Genomic DNA, 21,676 nt, shown 5'->3' on the forward strand with positions numbered 1-21,676 from the left:
AACTTGATACCAAATCTTTAAAATCGTGGATGTGTGGGTTAATAGGCTGGGAAAGGATGATGATGTTTAAATAGTAAGGGCAAGATCGTCAATTCAAAGTTTTTTTCGAGATTTGGTATCAAGTTTGGAAGAAAATGTTATTTTAGGTATAAGATTTTAAGGAAAGTTATTTTAGGTATAAGATTTGAAAAGGGGAGTTAGTCAAGGTATAAGTTATCAAAAAAAAAAACCCTTATTATTATTATTATTATTATTATTATTATTATTATTATTAGAAGAAGAATAATAATAATAATAATAATAATAATAATAATATTAATACTATTAATTATACTAATTTGAGTGATTAACTAGGTAGCCACCATGAACCACAGTTCACCATCAATCTAATTAGGTGAAATAATGGAGCACCGATTTACTAGATTGATGTTCAAAGTCTAGCCATTTATCATCCTAATTTGACTGATTAGGTAGCCACCACGAAGCACCAACAATTCTAATTTAATTAATTAGATAAATAAAAATCGACAGACCCTAATTTCAGTAGGTCTTGAATAGTCTAGTAATAGGATGTGGTTGCTTTTAGGGTTCATCTCGGAGTCTTGCGTGGATTGTTTGTTGGATGCACTTACAAGGAATAGCGAAAAGGTAGGGTTTTCCTACTCAGTTGTCTGTGTAATTGATTTAAGATGATTATGATTGTATTGGTATGATTAGTATCGTTGTTGGCTTGTCTTTCTTTCTTAATTGTTGGAGATGTGGTGAATTGACTATATTGGTGAGGTGCGTCCTCGGCTGAGTGGAGTCACTTGCGGGAGTGACTTCACGCCCTTGATTCGCCCCTTGTAGAATCCGTCACAAGGGGGATGTGCACATTAATGGATATGGGTTGTTGCTCATTGCGATGAGCGGGGCTTAGGTGGGCAAGGATACGGTCCCCCACTGGCGGTGTGGATTATCTGTTATGACTACACATTTAATTGTGTAGTCAGATATGAGGCATGATTATAATTGGAGGATGATTGTAGAGTTGTTGTCGTGGTTGTTTCCTGTATATCGTTTATCTTTATTACTTAGATAACTGACCCTGTTGTTGTTTTGTAAAACTGTGGTGATCCATTCGGGGATGGTGGGCAGTTGGTTTAGCAGGTGTTGTTGCTACGTTGCTTTCGAGACATGGAAGGGAATCGAGTCATCACGCTGTCTACTTAGATACGGCTGTCACACATGTCTAATAGTTCTTTCAGTTGTATTTGTTGCATCATTCTCACGTTGGTTTATGTTGTAAAGAATATAGTTAATTAATAAAGGTTCTGTTATTGTTTATTTGGTCTACTTACCTCGGGCAACCGAGATGGTAGCGCCTTTATATGTTGGGGTGGTCCTTAATAAGGCATCTTGGTATATGAGGGTGTTACACTTCATGCGTGAATGAAAGACGGGATTAGCTGCATAATGTGTGGCACTTAAATTATCATAATAGATAACCGGAGGAGATGGGGGAGACATGTTTAGTTCATGAAGGAGAGACTGAACCCAAGTAATTTCAGCAGTAACATCAGCTATAACACGAAACTCAGCCTCCGTAGAAGAACGGGAGAGAGCACGTTGCTTCTTAGGAGACCAATAAACGGGATTACGACCAATATAAATGGCAAACCCAGTAGTGGAGACAAAATCGTCCCCCAATCCCCTCTCGAGAGAGATGTAACATTAAACGGTGAGAAATAGAGCCTTTCAAATACCGTAAGAGACGCTTCGAAGCCAGCCAATGAGAGAGACGAGGAGCTTTCATAAATTGTGCTAACTTATTGACAGCGAAGGAAACATCGGGACAGGTCAGTGACAAATATTACAAGCTACCAACAACAACCCGATAATCCGTAGCTAAATAATTACAAGATATTTACGAAATATTCTTAACAGGTTAATCTATCGCAAAGTTGAAATATTTGTAGTGCAAATGGGATAGAGGAAAATCTTGTGGAGCATTCTTGGCCTGAGTTCATGCCTAATAGACTTCGAGTCTGTCACCCTCGGGTGGCTTACCTGATATACGTGGTTTGCAGGCTATCACGTACACCCGAGGGTTTATCCAGTGTATACCAAAGGTAGCGGCTATGGGTTCCCTCGTCACAAAAAAAAAAAAAGATTGGGACAGAGGATGTGCAAAACTAACCGTAGGCCTGCCGACTTGACAAACAGGATATTTTGTTTAAAAATGAGAAAACAAATACTGCGTGAAATTAGAAACGTCATGGGGATTGTGCAACCAAGATAAGAATGGCATCAAATTACTATGAAGCATGACAAATCAGATGTGTATATCAAAATATCAAGTATATGGCATATAGCATGACACATGAGATGTGTATCAAAATATCAAGGCATGCACGTTAGCATTCAGTGTTTGCATGCACACCATGACACCACCCGGCCCATCCAATCCCAACCATTTAGGGCGTGGGTCTTGCTTTTAAGCTGAGATTGTTGTATCTTATAATTAATAAAAGTGACAACTTTATAATAAATAATAATAATTTTATGTTAATAAGTGATCACTTTTAAAAATTGTTTATTTTTTTAATAAGATTTTTTTGATAACTGTTATCAACGTATAATTCAGATTTTACCAACTGATATCAAAGTAAAATTTCCTTAAAAACTGTTGTCAATATTGTTGATTCAATTTAAAACTAACTACCAAATGAACACGAACTTCCTATTTGCACATGAAAAGTCAATAATACCCTTATGTTACACTCCTCTCACTCATATCATCCATTTACCCAAACACAAGCCCTCTTTAACCTAATCTTTTAACTTCCCTCATCCTTCAACCTAAGCTAAATTACTCCCCAATTAAATTGGGGATTGTGCAATCATCTCAATCCTTTAAACTTCTTCCCCAAATTGAATCGCAGATTAAAGTTTACATCTAATCTAAATCTCCAATGTGTTCCAATCTTAGGTACGTTTTTACTTCTTCCCCAAATTGCTCCCTTTTTGTAGTTAGTCCTTTTTACTTTCATTGTTTGTTTGATTCACCATTGACCCCATTCGACATTGCTACAAACTCAGAAAATGAAAATGAAGAACCCTAATTTGAAAAATTACAATGATTATATCAAATATATAGTGGAAGAAAAAAAAAAGATAGAATAATTACCTAAACATGAAAAGAAAAGTTGAAATAAGAAATGAGAATTAGATTAATGGATGGAGAGAGAGAGAGATTGAGAATGAGAATTAAAATTGGTGAAATTGATTTTTTTTTTGAGGGTGAAATTGAAAATTAATTGAGGTGTTGATGAATGAATGAATGAATTAGAAACATATAAGGGAGGGGCAAGGGCATTAAAGGAAGAAAAAATATAACTTAAAATGACAATTTGAAATGAATAGCTGTGATCTTCTCTTTTTACTTCCTAACCTAATGTGTTAGTTAGTTTTAAACCAAACCAACAATATTGGTAATACTCCCTCCAATTCACCATATTCTTCCCTATTTCCTAAAACGGTTATTCAGGTTTTCTTCCCCTTTCTATTTTTGGTAACTTTTTACTCTTATTTTATTCATACCTCTCTCCTATTACCCCACCCACCCAACTCTTTTAATCCTATTTTATTCCTTACTTTAATATTTGTGGCCCACAATTCATTATTTAACTCTTAATTATTCATCTCTCTCTCCTATCACCAAACCCCACCCAACTTTTTATCAATATAATACTCCATTTCTTAATTCTTGTGCCCAAAGTAAAGAGGAAGAAAATAGAGGATTGGAGGGAGTAGTTTTTAAAGAAATTTTACTTTGATAGCAGTTGATAAATTCAGAATTATACGCGGTAGTAGTTATAAACTCCATATACAATAGTGACATACGGTTTTATATAATATAATTCGGTCCGTTTTTTTAAGACCATTGCTTTTGGTCTGAAATAAGACGGGTAACATGTCATCATTTTACAATAAAATGTTGTTATTTTCTGATAACATGTTATCATTATTGTTCACATCATTTTCAGGGTAAAAAATGACACATCTAGTCATAACATTTTGTGAATTAATTGGTTACATTTTCTTGAAAAATGGCAACATTTTATTCGTCTGACAAATAAGACCAAAAGTGTCCGTTTGAAACAAGAATTTGTGAATATAATTTGACATTTGTGCATTGTATATAGTATATATATACACCCAAGGGCATGTAGTTTAGACAATTAACTCCAAAAATAACATCTAAAATGCCTTACGGTAATACTACAATAACACCTACCACTTCAAGTGTTACTCCCAACCCTAATTCCTTTGAAGGCTTCCTCCAAGGGTGGCACCACCACCAGGCCCAACTCCTCACTGAGATTACGGCGGCCGTGTCTGCCGATGATGAGGGCGGCAATGACGAGGTGGCAAAGGAGCTAGTAGAACGTGCTCTAGTCCATTTCGAGGAGTATTATGTACACAAGTCACTTGCTGCTCAAAATAATGTATTCTCCTTGTTTTCACCAACTTGGTGTTCCTCACTTGAATCTCCCTTTATGTGGATCACCGGGTTTCGACCCGGTGTTCTTCTACAACTCGTTTCCGATTCGGTTCATAACCTCACCACAACTCAAATTCAAGCTATTCAATTGTGAGCACCTCTATATACGTTGTGCATTCTGATAAATATCCAAGTGTTTTACATTTTGGTGTTATTAACGAAACTATTTAACAAAATAGTGTATGCTCAATGGGTTTACGATTTTATTTATATGTTTTTAATGCGTTTCTTATTTTTATGTGAAAAACTTGTTTAGGACACGTTAGATTAAACTAAGTAAAATCTGTGGAACAGGGGCAGAACTAGGAATGAATTGTATCTAGCTAGGGCTAGATTGATAAACTACTAAACTGTATCTGTTAAAAAAAAAATTCAAGCCGTGATATACCTTTCAAGCGAGACGGATATTTACTACTACGTTTTTTTAGTTAATCATGTATGCTCAATGGAAAAAAATCTACCATGATAAGACTAACCAATAGTGATTAACAAAAAGAATGGTGCGCTACAAAATAACTTTTATTTCGGTAGTATACGATTTTATCATCAAATATTCATAATAGATTATCTAATACTCCATTGAATTTTTGTATGACAAATAAATAGTATTGGAGTTTGTGAAGGATTGACATTAAAATTAGGGATGCTTTTCCTTAATTAGGATTTTCTCCATTGCCTAAAAGAAATGGAGAGGCCATTTCCTATAAACGGCCTAGATTTCATCTTGCACCAATCTAACGGACCCGATTTTAGTATGAAAAATAAAGGTAAAAGTAAGTGGAATCAAAACAACAATATTAAATTGTATTGTGAGAGGTTATATTTCATGTACCAAGTTGCGTATTAAAGAAACTTGACAATGAGAGTAAGTGCAATGGAAGAACTGTAAATAAAGTTCTTCAAATGGCAAGTTATTTTTCAAAAAAATTATAGCGTTATTAGATACTCGTATATAAAAAGGTTATATTTTTCAAAAAAAATTGTAACTTTTTGAAAAGTTGAAAATATTTACAAATACCATTATTTATTGGTTTATTGCCTTGTCTCAACGTGAATTGAATTTATGGCACATATTGATGATGTGTCTAATTTCACACAAGTATGAAGCAAATACTTTGGGTTGTCCGAATTGACCCGATCCAATTCCCAATGTCTAATTTTTCCGATCCAAATGTAATTAAAATATGTATGCTCTATATGCTATACTTGATTCATTAATTGATATAAGTATGGGAATTAAACAGATTGAAAAGGGAGACAAGAATAAAGGAGAATGGGATAGCACATGACCTAGCGAAGATACAAGAGAAAGCAGCGGCTTATCCGATTATACACGGCCTAAGGAACATGAGATGGTCCACGGATAATCAACCCTTAACACCGACGACAAACGATCCATTAGACGAGCTTCAGATGGGTTTCGAGGAGGTGGTGGCTAATGCCGATACCCTGAGAGTCACTACTGCTGCAAATGTTGCTGCAATTCTGATCCCAACTCAGGGTTTGAGGTTCCTGGTTGCTGCCTTTCGGTTACAACAAGGCATGAGGATGTTGCAAATCAAAACCAATAATTACGTTTAAAGAGACGGATATTAATTAGACAGACATATCTCGGGGACCAAAAAACCGTAGTATTACAGTTCCTTTTAAGAGGGGTAGACAACATCGCGACAATAAAAACTTCTTTATGATGATTGCATTAATCTTTTAAGTCGGTGCTATTGATCTTACCAACTTTGTTTACTAATCGGTTTAGTTGAGAGCATGGTGGTAATGTAGTTGTTTGACAAATGCTAATTTTATATTTGGCAAATATTAATTTTATAGTTGTTATGATGATGGTATAGTGACTATGTAGTATACATGTTGGCATTATCTGATGATTTCATTGAGTACTGCGTGATCCTTCGAGTCATCTTGTCACGTTGTGGTTGGCATGTTGGACAAACTTCGGAGATGAAGTTACTTTTAGGGGGGAGATTGTAATACCCGCTCCGTTAGGGACCCGTTGACTGACTTATTGACCATGTGAGACTCTTAGTAGAGATGGAGGAGGGAGTTATACCACTCTCTTTACTGAATACTCGACCTAGCAAGGGTCACTCGGCCTAGTAGCGTGGGTACTTGTGCAGTGTACTCGGCCGAGTATGTTCCCTACTCGTCCGAGTACGCTTTATGACGGCGTGTTATTATATAACGCGGAGGTTACGACTTAATTCATTTCCGCAATATGTTTCATCATTTTCTAAACCTAACTTTCTCCCTCTTCCCCAATTCTCTTATCTCTCACTACCCAATCATGAGTTAACCTTGAACACCAATCCGGGAAGGGAGATAACTTATGCATGAGTCATCGAGTCGGGTCGTCGCCGCCATCGACATCTGATTATATATTCTTCAAGGTGAGTTTGTGGATATTTGATTATCGCTTAGTCGATCTTAAATAGCAAAGTGATAAGGTATGATTGTTGATTGTAGGGTATGATGTGGGTTCTTGCTAGGCATGATGTAATTGATGTATTTTTTATGGAGTAGCAAAAAGGTAGGGTTTCCCCACTCAGTTTCAGTTATTGTTTGATTAAGTGATTGTCGTTGTGTTAGTCTGAATTGTGGATGCTATATTGGTTGAATTCGATTATGACGTTGTGATTATGGTGTGGCGGTGTATCAGCGGTTTTGGTATTGATTGTGGAGCCATTGTCGGGAGATGGTCTTCACCCCCATCTTCGCCCCTTGTGGCTTACGTCACAAGGGAGATGTGCACATTAATGATTTGGGTTCGCTCGTTGCGATGAGCGGTGCTTAGTGGCAAGGTTGCGATCTCCCACTGGCGGTGCAGATTACCCGTTGCGATGGGAACCTTTGGATGCTATGAGGTTGGTGTGGTGGAGTTCGGTAATCGTTGGTCTTGAGTTTGTACTGTTATGTTGAATTGTCTTATTTTACTGTCTTTATGTCTTGTTACTAACTTGTGTGGTGTGGTTGTTGTGTTTCTTCTCTTTGTTTGTGTCTGTGGTGATCCATTTGTTATTGTCGGTAAATGGTGAGCAGTGAGACTTTTCAGGTTGCTATGATTGCTGTCTCGTTGTAGCTGCTGGGTTGGAGTGGTCGCATGACATAGAGTTGGCTTTGGTCTATAGTAGTTTCACCAGTTGTATTTTCTTATGTTGTCATAGTTGAGTTCTTGTTCTTTTATTTTCGTTGTAAGTTGTAATGAGATTATTAACTGTTCTTTTATAGTCTATTTGATATACTTATCTCGGGCAACCGAGATGGTAACGTCCTTACTTATTGGGGAAGGTCTTATTAAGGCTCTTTATGACACCCTTAAATCTAACCTTAATTATATACGTAAATTCTACAGAAAAACTGGTAGGATATGTTTGTAAATGGTTCAACTAGTCCAAAAACCTGCAATTTCAAAAATTTTCTAACTAAACCATTCACAACCAATTCCAACACAAGAAGAGTGTCAAAAACCCGCAACAATCGATAAACTAATTTACATATATAACTAAAGACGCGGAAATATAAGGATACAAACCAAAAATAGAAAGGGAGACATATGTCCCTTCAAATTATATACAAACCAAAAGTGTAAAAGGTTTACTAATAAAATAGCCAAAACTAGGTCCAAGGTTCCTTGCTCACTAGCCGTCTGTGACCCCAACTAAGCATCAACAACCTGTCAATCGCATTTTATACAAACACGAAAGCCACAATTCAGTGGGGAGTAACTTCGAGTCCTCCCAGCCACGAATCGTCAAAATTAATGTAACATGTAGTAAAACACGTAAGCAATATGATAAACAATGTAATTATCATGTAATTCTGACCTATGACCCCTAAACTGACCACCAATCTATCATGTGAATCATATCACTCAAATAGGAATCCAAACTTTATCAATCAGAACCGCTTACATCTCACCTATTACGAGTTCATAAAATCACCATACAAGAAAGGGCAATATAACAAAGACAGGCATAAGTTCTTAGTCCCGTCAATAGTCACTTTGTAACTCAAGTCTATACCACGAGGTAGGGAAGGTAATCGAACCGGTATCTTGGCTCAGCGGTTACTATTAAGAAAACATGGCCAAGAGACAACACAACCCTAGCCTAAAATCACATGCAGACCTAGACATGCGGATACACACCACCGCACCCAAGACTCACAACTTTTTTTAAAACAAAGTGAAGTGAGTACCCTAAGGACACCACCGAAGGGTCGGCTAGTACTTAAGCTGACCCCATACTATTAAAATTAGTACCTGAGGTCATGCCCCAACTTGGATAAACATCCACTAGTCAGGAACACAAAGGCTATCAAGCAGTGAACATATACTCGTCAGAGACTATAAAGACCTATCTATGATGAAGGCCGAAATACTCACCTAGGGCCTAGTCACAGCTAGTCCCAGCTTGAATATTTTAGCCCACACCACACAAGACTCACCACACAAGTCAAGTAAGACACCCACTTAACCATAAGAGGGCAAAAAGTCCTACTTACCAACATAAATTCTAACATTCTATCATGTGTAAGCTATATAAATGTCTATTTACAGCATACAATCCCAACAGTTCCTCAATAAGAATTCAATACTAATTTCCAATCCTAGCAATTATAACAATATAAAAGGCTTTAGGGGAAACTAGGGCCATTTCTACAAAATAAGAAGCTATTAAAATTCAACTAACTAAATAAGAAGCTATTTAATTTCAATTAACTACACATGTGAAATAGAGATATAATAAACGGCCTAAAACAAGAAAAGGCCGATTATCTAATTCATTCAACCGAATTTTTACCCGCAACCCCAGCCCTGCGACAGGTACGGGTCAAATTGCGGCTGACCAATCACTCAATTAACTGACATCGCATCAGTCAAAGGGACTAAGGCTCAGTTTTCGGCACAATCAACAAAACATTACAATTATCACTATAAAATTCATTTTGAGCCTATTAATTACCATTTCATTTTGTAAATTATCCTAACATGTGATAATTGTCAATATAACATAATTTTTCTACCATTAGCATAACTTTTAGCTACTTTTATGATTCTCTTAACAAATTTAACCATGTAAACTCATACTAATTATATCCATGATGAACCTAAAATGACGGACAAAGCATGGAAAACCGCGAAACAAGCAACGGACCGACCCGGGCCAACCCCAAGACCGGCCGGGGCTGCCGTGGGCCTGCCGGCTGCTGCCGGGCCCGCTGCCGCACCATTTCTTCTCTTTTTTTTTTTTCATTTTTATACATTATAAGACCGTCTGAAAATTAATTAATCGTCCCCAATTCAACTTTGATAATTTAAACTACCAAAAGGCACAAATTAAGCTTGCATGCAACTAAGTTTAACATGTGAAAATTACTATCCAAATAAAAATTAACCAAACATAGAAAAATCAAAAACATGTGACGATCTTTCGTCGAGTAACTCGAAATATGTTACCTTAAGCTAGAAAATGAGCAATTAGTCCTCAAAACCGAAACCCTAACCACAACTAACCGCTATCCTCTACAATATACGAGTCCCCGAACTCGTCTTCCAATCCTTCACCTAAATAAACAATTAAAACACAATAATTAATCAAAAATACCGAATTTCCGAAAATTGGTCTTAAAATAACTTAATGAAAATTGAAATTAGAACATACTAAGTCGTAGATCGTGGCGAGGGGATTCCGGAAAGGTAAATTTCGCGAAAAACGGACAAGAAACGAAGGATTTATGACGATTTTGAGCTTGAATGTGTATGAAAATGGAGTTTTGGGTGTTTTTAGAGGATGAACAACAACAATTTCAGAAAAAGAAAGGAAAGGGGAGGGGGAGCAGCCGGGTAAGGGAAGAAAGGAAGGAGGGAGTCGGGATTTTTAGTCGGGATTTACGAGTCGGGTTTGATTTGTCTTGATAATAATTAAATCCGTAAGTCAAACGCAAATTCCGTCAAGTCCAAAGTTTTTAAACACGAGATTACAATAAAATTGAGTATTCATACGACCCATTTCCAATTTCGTTTACCCAACGTTCAAACGAATTGTCATTTTCCCCCCGATACGCCCTTATTTCGAAATAAAAGATTTTACACGGTTTAAACTATTTTTAAACATCTCGAAACTATCAAAATAAATACTTTTCTTCAAAATATAATAAAATTATATTTCTTTAAATTATTTTTACTTTAAATACTTAATTATCACTTTTATTTTGATTAATAAATTATTTCTGAAATATATTAACGGTCCGAAATTTACGGGGCGTTACACTCTTGGTAAGTTGGGATGTTACATGAGTACCTTGGTACAAGGTACTCTCTATTACTTCCATACGGTAAGGGTAATATTGTCGGTCTGCTGTTTGGGGATATGTTTGTACTCATAAAAAATGGTACAAAAATAATCCATTAGAAATTTTTTAGTTAGTTTGCGAGTTGAGATCATTTTTTTTTTTACTTTTGTGCCCCGTTATCTTTATTCGTTACATGTCATTTATAAAGAAAATAAAAGTGCTTCTTGTTCTTTTTTTCTTCTTTTTTTTTCACATGGAAAAGATAGTTGGGACAAGAGAAAGGAGTGACAACTTAACAAAGAGAGGATAGTGGTTACTCCCTCCCATCCAAACCAAAGGTTACATTTGACTTTATTACGCTTGCCGAGGCGCGTTTTGTAACGTCAATATCTTTAGTTACATATTATTAAAAATTATAAAAACTTGATATTCTTATAGCATTCATGACGATGAATCAAACAAGATCTCGCATGACTATGTTTTCTCTTATACATTACTAATAATACCAAATATTCTCTACAATCATGAATAGTGCCAAAAAGTCAAATGTTACCTTTGGTTTGAATGGGTGGGAGTATAATTTTTCGCGATAAATTGAGGAGGTTAATCTATCGTAAAGTTGAAATATTTGTAGTGTAAAATGGGACAGTGGATGTGCATGCTATATTCGTTTGCAGCATTGTTTGTTGTCCTATTTTACTTTGGGTTTCTCAATCAATTGTTGTCCTTTCTATTTTAAGAATGAATTTGATGAGAAATTTGATCATTCACACACAATTTGGTCCACTTGTCATTTAGTAATTGGACACCTCCTCTTTTCTTGGTTTTTGTGTCAAAATCAAAGAATAACAATTAACGGAATAATATGAAATATATTTGTAGTGTAAAATGAGACAGATAATTTGCTTTGATCATTTGTACCATCCCCAGTTGACGCGTCTTTGAGCTGGTCACTAACTAAGTAACCGTAGGGCTGCCCACTTAACAAAAACAGGATCGGATATTTTTTTCATTAAAAGGGAGAAAACAAATGAAAACTTAATAGAGAAGTGTACGTAAAAGAAAACAAGTGGGAGAGTGTGTGAAATTAGAAATGTCATGGGGTTTTGGAATGGAGTAAATCTGTAAATGCATACCAAATGTGCAACCAAGATAAGAATGGTATCAAATATGAAGCATATAGCATGACAAATAAGACGTGTATCAAAATCCGAAGGCACGTTAGCATTTAGTGTTTGCATGCACACCATGATACCACCCCTCCAATCCCAACTTCCCAACCATTTAAAGGGCGTGGGTCTTGCTACACGACAAATAATAATGTCTCAGTTAATTGTTATCTATTTTTATTTTAGGATCTTGTTATACGATAAATAATAATTCCCAATCAAAATAATTTTTTTTGTTACAAATAGTGGAACACCCTAAAATAAAGAGTGAGAAAATGACTCGTATTCTACCTAACCCGTTTTCTCACTCTTGATTTACTGTTGGCAACGGGTCCACTAGTTCTGGTCGGGTCTTAACCTCCAAATTAACGGGTCATCTCGGGTGTAAGTCGAACGAGTCGCGGATCAAGATTTCAAAATTATACTTTGTACTCCGTATTTCGGGTCTCTTTAACATTTTGAAGCATTTTTGATCGGATTAATTACTAAACTATAATCTTTTAACTAAAACAAAATAAATTTGGTGTAAAAAAATAAGTTACAATTTGTTAAATCTTTAGTTGAGGCTATTATAGAAGAATGATTTAATTCATACAAAAATTCTACCGTCGGTCTCTTGGAGGAAGGTACTTCTCACACACAAACACAATTCACCCAAGTGGAATATTATAATGGCTTGTGTGTGAAGAGTATCGTCCTCCGGGAGGACGGTAGAATTACTCTAATTCATATTACCCCGTATAAAACAAAATAATTAATTGTTGTTATAAGTTATGTCTAGCTCAATTATTAAAAATAAACAATTCCCGAGTCCCGACATTACTCAATTTTCCTTATTATTTTTCTAGACCGATTTTTTTCCTCAAAAAAAAAGTACATCGAGGTGAAATTTGAAAATTTATAAGATGTCAATTTAATTTAATTTATAAGTAGTACACTAAAAAGGTGAGCATATGTATATACCGTACATATATTACGTGGAATCTAAACTAGTATTGTACTCCATAAAATGCAAACAAAATACTTCTTGCAATTAGGATGAGAAGTTAACGAAACAATAGATGAGAAGTTAACATAATGGAATAGTAGGTTGAAAAGGGAGACAAGAATTTCAGGTCTTTATAACTAGGTATATGTATAATTTGGGTCCTCATAGTTCACTTAACTCACTTTTGGGGTGTACTTGATTCATTAATTGATAAAATATGTATGCTCTGTATGTTGTACTAGATTCATTAATTGATAAAAGTATGAGAATTAAACAGGTTGAAAAGGGAGACGAGAATAAAGGAGAATGGGATAGCATATGACCTAGCGAAGATACAAGAGAAAGCAGCGGCTTATCCGATTATACACGGCCTAAGGAACATGAGATGGTCCACGGATAATCAACCCTTAACACCAACCACAAACGATCCATTAGACGAGCTTTAGATGGGTTTCGAGGTGGTGGTGGCCAATGCCGATACCCTGAGAGTCACTACTGCTGCAAATGTTGCTGCAATTCTGATCCCAACTCAGGGTTTGAGGTTCCTGGTTGCTGCCTTTCGGTTACAACAAGGCATGAGGATGTTGCAAATCAAAACCAATAATTATAATTACGTTTCAAGAGACGGATATTAATTAGACAGACTTTTCTCAGGGATCGGAATATCATTTAGTTTGGTTTTTATGAATGTTTACGATTAGCTGTCTGACTCTTTGTACTAGGTGATTTTTGTTGAAACAGAGGTTACGCTGAAAAGTGAAAAATTCACATCCCGATCAGAAATGTTCTAAATAGAAGCTTAGTGCACATGGAAACAATCTGCTTCTTGACAAGAAGCAGATTGTTTCCATGTTTACAAGAAGTTCTTGTAAATCGCTGTTGTTTGTTAGTGGTGAGTCAAAACAGTTTCACAAATGTATTTAGCTAACTATCAATACTCCGTGTTATTAGAGTGGTTACTCAGCTTACAGATCTATAGAAAAGCTGACGACAGTCGCAAATTGCGTCCCAAACTCATACATAATCAATTTGGGACGACCAATCCGTCCCAAAATCTTCCTATTTACTATGGAAATTCCATACCTAAATGGCTCATTTTGTCACAAAGCAACTTTGGTGCTTTGACTTTTTCCCTCTTTGGGACGGAATTTTCAGAGGCGGCCAATGAGTTTTTGTGCCCCTGTTCAACATCTAAAAGTGAGGCCTCGATACATAAATAAGTTCATTTTCAAATAAAACCAATCTAAATTTGCCGTTTTAGGAAAAATACATTATAAAAAGCAATATATTGTTCATAAAAAAGTAGACAATAAAACAATCTCCAACGACATTATTGATTTTGTTTGAATATTTTCTACTTCCTTGCATTTTGAGAAGCAAACTCTAGCACACATGACGGAAAATTTAACTAGTAGAAGACCGAAACATATAAGTTAATGAGCAATTGAGAAAGAAAAAAAGACTGAGAAGTAAATTCCAGTACATATATTGCTTTTTATAATGTATTTTATAATGTCACCCAAGTTATTGAGGCACAACCACACAATTCATTATCGACTGAATTCCAGTAAATATAAACAATTAACTAAAGAAAAAGCTAGTATTAACAACAAAATTTGAAATTAAATAACCAAAGAAAAAAGAAAAAAAATTAATAAACAACAACTCTCTTATAAGACCATCCTATAACATAAGACGGCCTAATAGAAGAAATTAGGATTAAACCTATGAAAATGAATGAGGAGATGATGAAGTAAATTTGGGCCTTGGGTTTGTCATTTGTTTTAGGGGAAGCCCAGAACAAATGAGGTTTGTCATTTGTTTTAGGGGAAGAGTAAATTTTGGGCCTTAGGAGTTTATCATTTGTTATATTAGGTAGTTGTATATTGGGTTAGGATTAGTAGTAGTTTTTCTTTTTAGCTAGAAAGTGGATCAAGAAATTTTGGGCCCCTTATACACTTAGGCCCTGGTGCGAAAAGCTGAAATCCTTTATATATGGGCCGCCCCTGGGAATTTCCGTCGCAAACGTATCAGACCCATACAGCTTCTGCCTCTTTTAGGCTCCCCTATAGCACCCGAATCAATATATATATATAAAAGAGGCTTTTTTCAGGCATTTTTAGAGACTCCAACTTTTCGAAAAGACGATTTTTATTTTTAATAATTAACTTAGTTGAAGATAATTATTTTGAGCTAATAAAATAATAAGAGATAGTAAATTATAAAAAGATTGAGTTATATAGTATTATTATAATATTGTTGATATACTACGTAACTAATAATCTCATATATATAATTATAATAACTATTGAAAAGTTATCTATTAGTAATTATAAACTATTGAAAAGTTATCTACTTAAATATTATTAATTAGAAATAGTAGGAGTTTTACATGACTTCCAACAAGCATTTACCCTATATATAAAAAGTTATACAGTATATTCTACGTGAGTCAAACTCCTATTACTTGCATCGTATATTTAGCTCTCTTAGCTTCTTTATTTTTTTTTTACTATTCATTAATGTTGGATGAACGGTCTTATGATATTGATTGGGTTAGCCTATTATATGTTAGGATCATGTCGTTTCTTAGCCAATATTAGACGGTATGTCAAACGTTCTAACAGAATTTTATTCGAAATTGCAGGTACAAAGTGTATAACAAGGTTGTCGAATTCATATGTTGAACAAATTAAAGGTAGGCAAGTAGCTAGATAACTTCTTCGTTGTATTTCACAAGTATTACATAATTGCACTTGCTTACTCTTGATAAAAAAAAATGCAGATTCTTAACAAGATTTTTCTAAGGGTGGGTTAGTTAATAGTTAATACTAACTCTTCTACCGTTCATGAATGAATACATTGATTACTACACTGACTTCGATTTACTGATTTGCTCTGTGCCTCTGTCATATCAATGTTTTGAATATGTTACATTCAATGGTGGTTTGACTTTGTTTTATTGGAAGTTATATTCAACTAAGTTTCCAAGGAAGACATTACTTTCTGATCAAAAACATATTTAGATGTTTATTGGTTATATTTAGTGTTAAACAGGATTTGTTTGTTACATTTAGTGTCAAACTGCAGCTATGAAAAGTATAGCTCAAGCATTTCAAAGAGGAAACGAAGATTTATATGGCCTATTTGGGGAGCCCTACATATACAAGTTGAAATTTGAGAAGCGAATAGACATAAATCAACTTGAAAACATTTATACCTACAAGCATATTTACGATTTATTTACGATTTGTGGTCTGAATGCTCAAAATTGATAAACCAACAAGTTTTTATGTTCAAAATTACTCCTCCACCTTTGATTAAAATACTGCTCAATAAGAGCCCGATTTAGATTCCGACTTTGATAAATAAGTGTATTATACTTTCACCAAAGTTGTCGTGCTGATCAATAACTTAATGTCAAACTTCAATAAATCGCAATAGTAAAGCAAAAAAAGAAAAAAAAAGAATATAGCATTGGGGATAAATATTGAATTAGTCAAATAAGTATTGTTATGTACGAGTATAAAATATACATATGTACATTGAGTTTGACTCCAACTCAACCAGACAATGGTTAGAAGTCAATACAAATTTACTTTATTTGTGATTTTTTTTTAAATTGATGAGTTTGGTTTTCATTCTGCGGGAGGCATACAATTCAATCTACTTAATTAACTTCTTTTCCTAATTTATGAGAATTTCTAAAAAATGTTTGGTTATCTATGTGAGAATTTAATTTATGGGAATCGCAAGTTACCAAGGGTCCGGAGGTGTTGGTGGTGTTGGTAACCAAACAACCCTCATTTTTGCACTTCACCGGAATTTATATTTCACATAATTTTATAAGGGCTGCCAAACAACCCCAAGCCAACCCGCAAAAGTTATAATTATACCTTAAATTTGCTAACACGATTCTACCCTAAAATCTGAATTGATTTGTCATTTTAGGGGCACTAAATAGTTAACGTATAGAGAATACTAAAAAATTACTCCATAGTAATAGAACAAATAGATGATTAAACAAAAATAAATGAGAGACGGTCTCTCAATAAGCTTACTTAGAGACTATGTATCTGGCTCTTATTTTATTCCAAATACTTGATCCGTCTTAAATAAGACTTTGTGTTCTAATTAAGCACTTCCCATGTATATGCAGGCCGTGTTTTTTATTCTTATCAATTTTATTCCGCTTCCTGAACTAAATACACGAATAGACGACATTAACTTATACGATTATCCGTCGTGGCAACGTGTAAGCTCAGGACATTATAAATGGTATAGAGAGAGAGCAACTTCTACTTGTGTTACTCATTCTTGATTGTAACCCGTCATTTGTAAATAATAAACTATTAGGGCTTGCTTGGGATGAGAGTTATTGTTGATAAGATAAATCCTCAATTTTTTTTATTTTTTTTTACTTTTACTTTTCTTTTTTTATTTTGAAAAAACAATTATACCTCATGTAAGCATGTCTTAGAATATTCCACACAAATAGCATCTAATAGCTGCCACTAGCTCGAGCTCGAAGGGGAGTAGTTTATTTCCTATAGTTCTATCAACAAATCTCATTGAAGACGGCTATATGGTCCTTTCCTACTTCACACTTTCAAGTTAATGGTTAATTGACAATTTAAAAGTGTTGTTATTTCTAAAATCGGATTTTCACAATATATGGTAAAAGAAATATATTAAAAAGTGAAATAATTAAATTTGATTTGGTTGTAGAAAAATAGATTTGATTTGAAATCGGTCAATAGGAGTATTGAATTACTTGTCTTATGCTTTGATTTTATGCTTTGATTTTATCTTCACACATTCACTGGTTTTGTAGACTTTTTTTTTAAAACACGATTTATATTTTTAAATAATCAACTCATTTAAAGATAATTCAATGCGTTAATAAAGAAAATAAAAGAAACGTAAAAAATAATAAAACGGAAAAAAGTTAATTTGAAATTGATTAGATGTATCTGAAAAAAGATTTGATAAAAAACACACATTCCTTCGTCAAAAACCAAAGTTTATTCAACCACTGGCACATACGGACCACATAGTAAATTTTGATACATATTTAGCAATTGTATCCTAATTCTAATGATATTTTCTTCCCTAAACAGGTTTCTGTTACCAACATTTAAATATTTGATGAAGATGAATGAATATAAGGAAAAGGAAACTATTCTTTCGACAATTAATGACTATATATAAGGATTCCGAGTTTTTAGGTCAAACAGGCTTATGTTGTGATATTGGTTACTACGTAATTTTGATTCCATTAGGATTTCTATTGATATAAACTCATGTTATTTAAGAAAATATTGTTCCACTATTATGAAGTCACGGGTTATTTTACGAAAAAAACTTACATTTTACACATGCTTACTTCAAAGCAAAAACACAATTTAGTAACCGTGCAACGCACGGGCATAAAATCTAGTTTACATATATAATAAACTTGCAACATCTGCACATCCGTGAAGCCCGCAAAGCAGTTTTCCATTCGCCCCATGGAAGCAACGTCAACGACTTTCCATTAAATGGAAATCTAATTGTCATATAAATTCAACCAATTAGAAAGTCGTTCACTTAATGCAATTGTCAAACTACTAACTAGTGAGTCATAAACCTTAGAGTACAGAAAAATTCTTAGGTCCTCCGGGAGAACCATTAATGTGTCCTCCCTAGCCAATAAGAAGCCTTCATGCCTATATTTGTCTTGTATTTACCTTTATATTTATTCTTTTTAAATAGCCATGAATACTTCTTATTGGTTAGGCATGACACATTAATGGTCCTCCCGGAGGACCTAAGAATTTTTCCAGAGTACAGTAATACGGATTGCATAAAAAATGGTTTGAGTTTAACTTCAAGTCTTTGATACTTAAAAGCAGGGGCACCATAAAAATCTAACAAAATTAAAGGTACTATAAAAAATTTAAAAACGACACTTTTAAAAAGTAATATGTATCGCCCCCGAAAAGCAGACAGGCAGCTCAAAATAGCTCTTTTTATTAATAACTAGGTTTGGTGTCCGGCTACGCCTGGGCTACCTTTATTTAACATTTAAATTTTATTTTCTATGAAATATGATTTGTCTAAATTTGGTTACATACATTTACAATTTATATATTGAAATTATGATGAGAAGTAAAATTAATCAACAAATTATGAGACACGTCCACCTCTCCCGCTTTTAATATTATTACTTTCACTACATCCCCTGTTAATACTATTACGTTCACTACTTCTTCGGTTACTGTTGTTTGTTTTATTATTCCTGCTATTTTTATGGTTAACCCGTTAGTTTTGTTAAACTCGTATATTTAAATAAATTAATATTTTCTTAAAATCGAATTGTTAGTTAATTTTTCATACTCTTTCCGTTGTTCCTACTGTTACTTTCATTACATGTGTTGTGACTACTATTAATTTCACTTCTCCCGCCGTCATTAATTTTTCTTTCACTACTCCCGCATTTATTATTGTTAATTTCACTACTCCCGTTGCTGCTAGTATGCCTTTCACTACTCCCGTTGCTATATATTATTGTTGCTTTTACTACTCACATGGAAGGTTAGTAGGTTACTATCATAACAGTGTTGATTATCTAGTTGTATTAGAGTTATATTTAAATAAATGTGAAATATTAGATTAGAATATTATTTAATAGCAATCATTATTATTTACTAATTAAATTACAAATCTAATGAATTATGGAATATTATATTTTTTGAAAATCTGAATTGATTTACTTAGCTTTTAATAGTTTCCAAAATATAACATATACTTATATTATATTTATGTATGTTAAATAATTAACATATTTATACTAATTAATACCATAAGTGGGATCCGTTTATTTTAAGGAAACTCGCCATATTCTAATATTCTCTAAATTTATACTTTTAACCAAAACTATATAATATTTACATTGAAGTCCCTTGTTCAGGTCCATCACACGGCGCTAGCGATTTAAAACTATATAGTATAATTAATGTATATAGATCTATTTAATTACATGGAAGTCCCTTGGTTTCTGGAATTAATATATAGTACTAGTATTGGTGTCCGGCTTCGCCCGGGCTACATCTACTTACTATTAAATTTTTTTTCATTAAATAGAATTACTTAAAGTTGCATAACCCATAAATTTATCATTAATATATTTTTCTATGACATATCCTAAAATTACGATGAAATAAATTTTGAGACAAATTCACTACTCCCGCTATTAATATTTTACTCTTATTAATGAGAACCCATTGTTTTTCTACCACTTTTACTAATCTCGCTGATAATGTTGTTATATTTACTATTCAAATGAATGATTCCTATCATATAATTATATTTATATCCAATGTTGCTACAATTCTTTTCTTTACTGAAGAAATTACTTTTACTACTTAGGCATGCAATTTTAAGAGAATTATATATTTATATAAATATATTATATATATGCATTAAATCAAATTGAAAAAATTATGCAATATTATATATTATGGAGTCTAACTTGAATTATTTATAACCTATTTATTATATTTTTGTATGTTAAATAATTAACATCTCTATACATCTAATAAACTATAAAGTTTAATAAAATTGCATAGATTTTAAATTTAATATATAGTTTTATGATGATAATAATAATTAATACCATAAGTGTGCATGTTTATACTAATTAAATATTTTATTTTAAGGAAATTGACCATCTTCTAGTATTCTATAAATATTTAGGAAAATTACCAAGCATCTTCTTTCTTTTAGTCTCCTTGAAATTGACCATCTTAATTAATTATTTTATTTTAAGAAAATTGACCATGTTTTAGTCTCTTACAAATGTTTAGGAAAATTACCAAGCTTCTACATAATTTAATTTTAACCCAAACTATATAATATTTGTATTGAGATCCCTTAATCGGGTCCATCACACGGTGATAGTGATTTAAAACTATATAGTATAATTAATTTGTATACCTTTCTTTGATTACATTGAAGTCCCTTGGTTTCTGGAATTAATATATAGTATTGATTGATTGATAATGGCAGCGGAATTACAAGGGCGTCACCGCCGCATTCCCCCTTCGAAGAATACAAGGCTTTTTACAAGAATAAAGATAAATACACTTGTTAAAGTTAAAAACTAATAACTCTTTTACACATTCATCCTATCTGAAATTCCTCACACTTGACATTCCCAAAAACTTGTACCTGAAAAAGAATGAAAGTAATGGAATCAGCCAACCACAGGCTGAGTATGACTCCGATCACCTCCACCGGCCCTACTTACCTGCTTTTAGTAATTTACTCAAATCACATCTCACAAGTATAAAAAATAGGTCATATGAACACATTCGGATAATTATATATAGTCGAAGTAAGCTATCAGGTTCTTATTTCATCATGCAACACTCATTCCACTCTTATACCGGTCTACCATTACTGAAGTGAGACACATTACGTACGGAGTATAAACTTCCCTAGGCTAAGCCCTCCTCCACGTACACAGGATGTAATACCCGCGAATTTCCCATTTTGACATTTAAAATCTATTAGACTGTTTAATCACTTTATTAAATACTTTTGAATTATTCAGTTTAGTTAATTTTATGTCAAACACGATTTTTATAAAAGTAATATATAAAAGCTCGTTTATATAAAAATACG

The 21,676-nt window shown here is 33.7% G+C and overlaps 1 long non-coding RNA gene across 2 annotated transcripts in view; it reads right to left on the reverse strand.

Moving 5' to 3' along the window:
- LOC141656591 (uncharacterized) overlaps positions 1-10,637 on the reverse strand; it is a 67,334-nt gene extending 56,697 nt beyond the window's left edge. Inside the window, exons 1-3 of one of the 2 annotated variants that reach the window (XR_012548535.1) lie at positions 10,222-10,635; positions 10,017-10,124; positions 8,057-8,231 (exon numbers count right to left, since the gene is read on the reverse strand). This is a non-coding gene — a long non-coding RNA (uncharacterized LOC141656591). Of the gene's footprint in view, positions 1-8,056; positions 8,232-10,016; positions 10,125-10,221 lie in introns of those variants that run through there. The other variant, XR_012548536.1, reaches the window with a different exon arrangement.
- Positions 10,638-21,676: the final 11,039 nt, after the last annotated feature.

The sequence above is a fragment of the Silene latifolia genome, chromosome 5, assembly GCF_048544455.1.
Source record: "Silene latifolia isolate original U9 population chromosome 5, ASM4854445v1, whole genome shotgun sequence".
In the NCBI taxonomy this organism is placed as follows: domain Eukaryota; kingdom Viridiplantae; phylum Streptophyta; class Magnoliopsida; order Caryophyllales; family Caryophyllaceae; genus Silene; species Silene latifolia.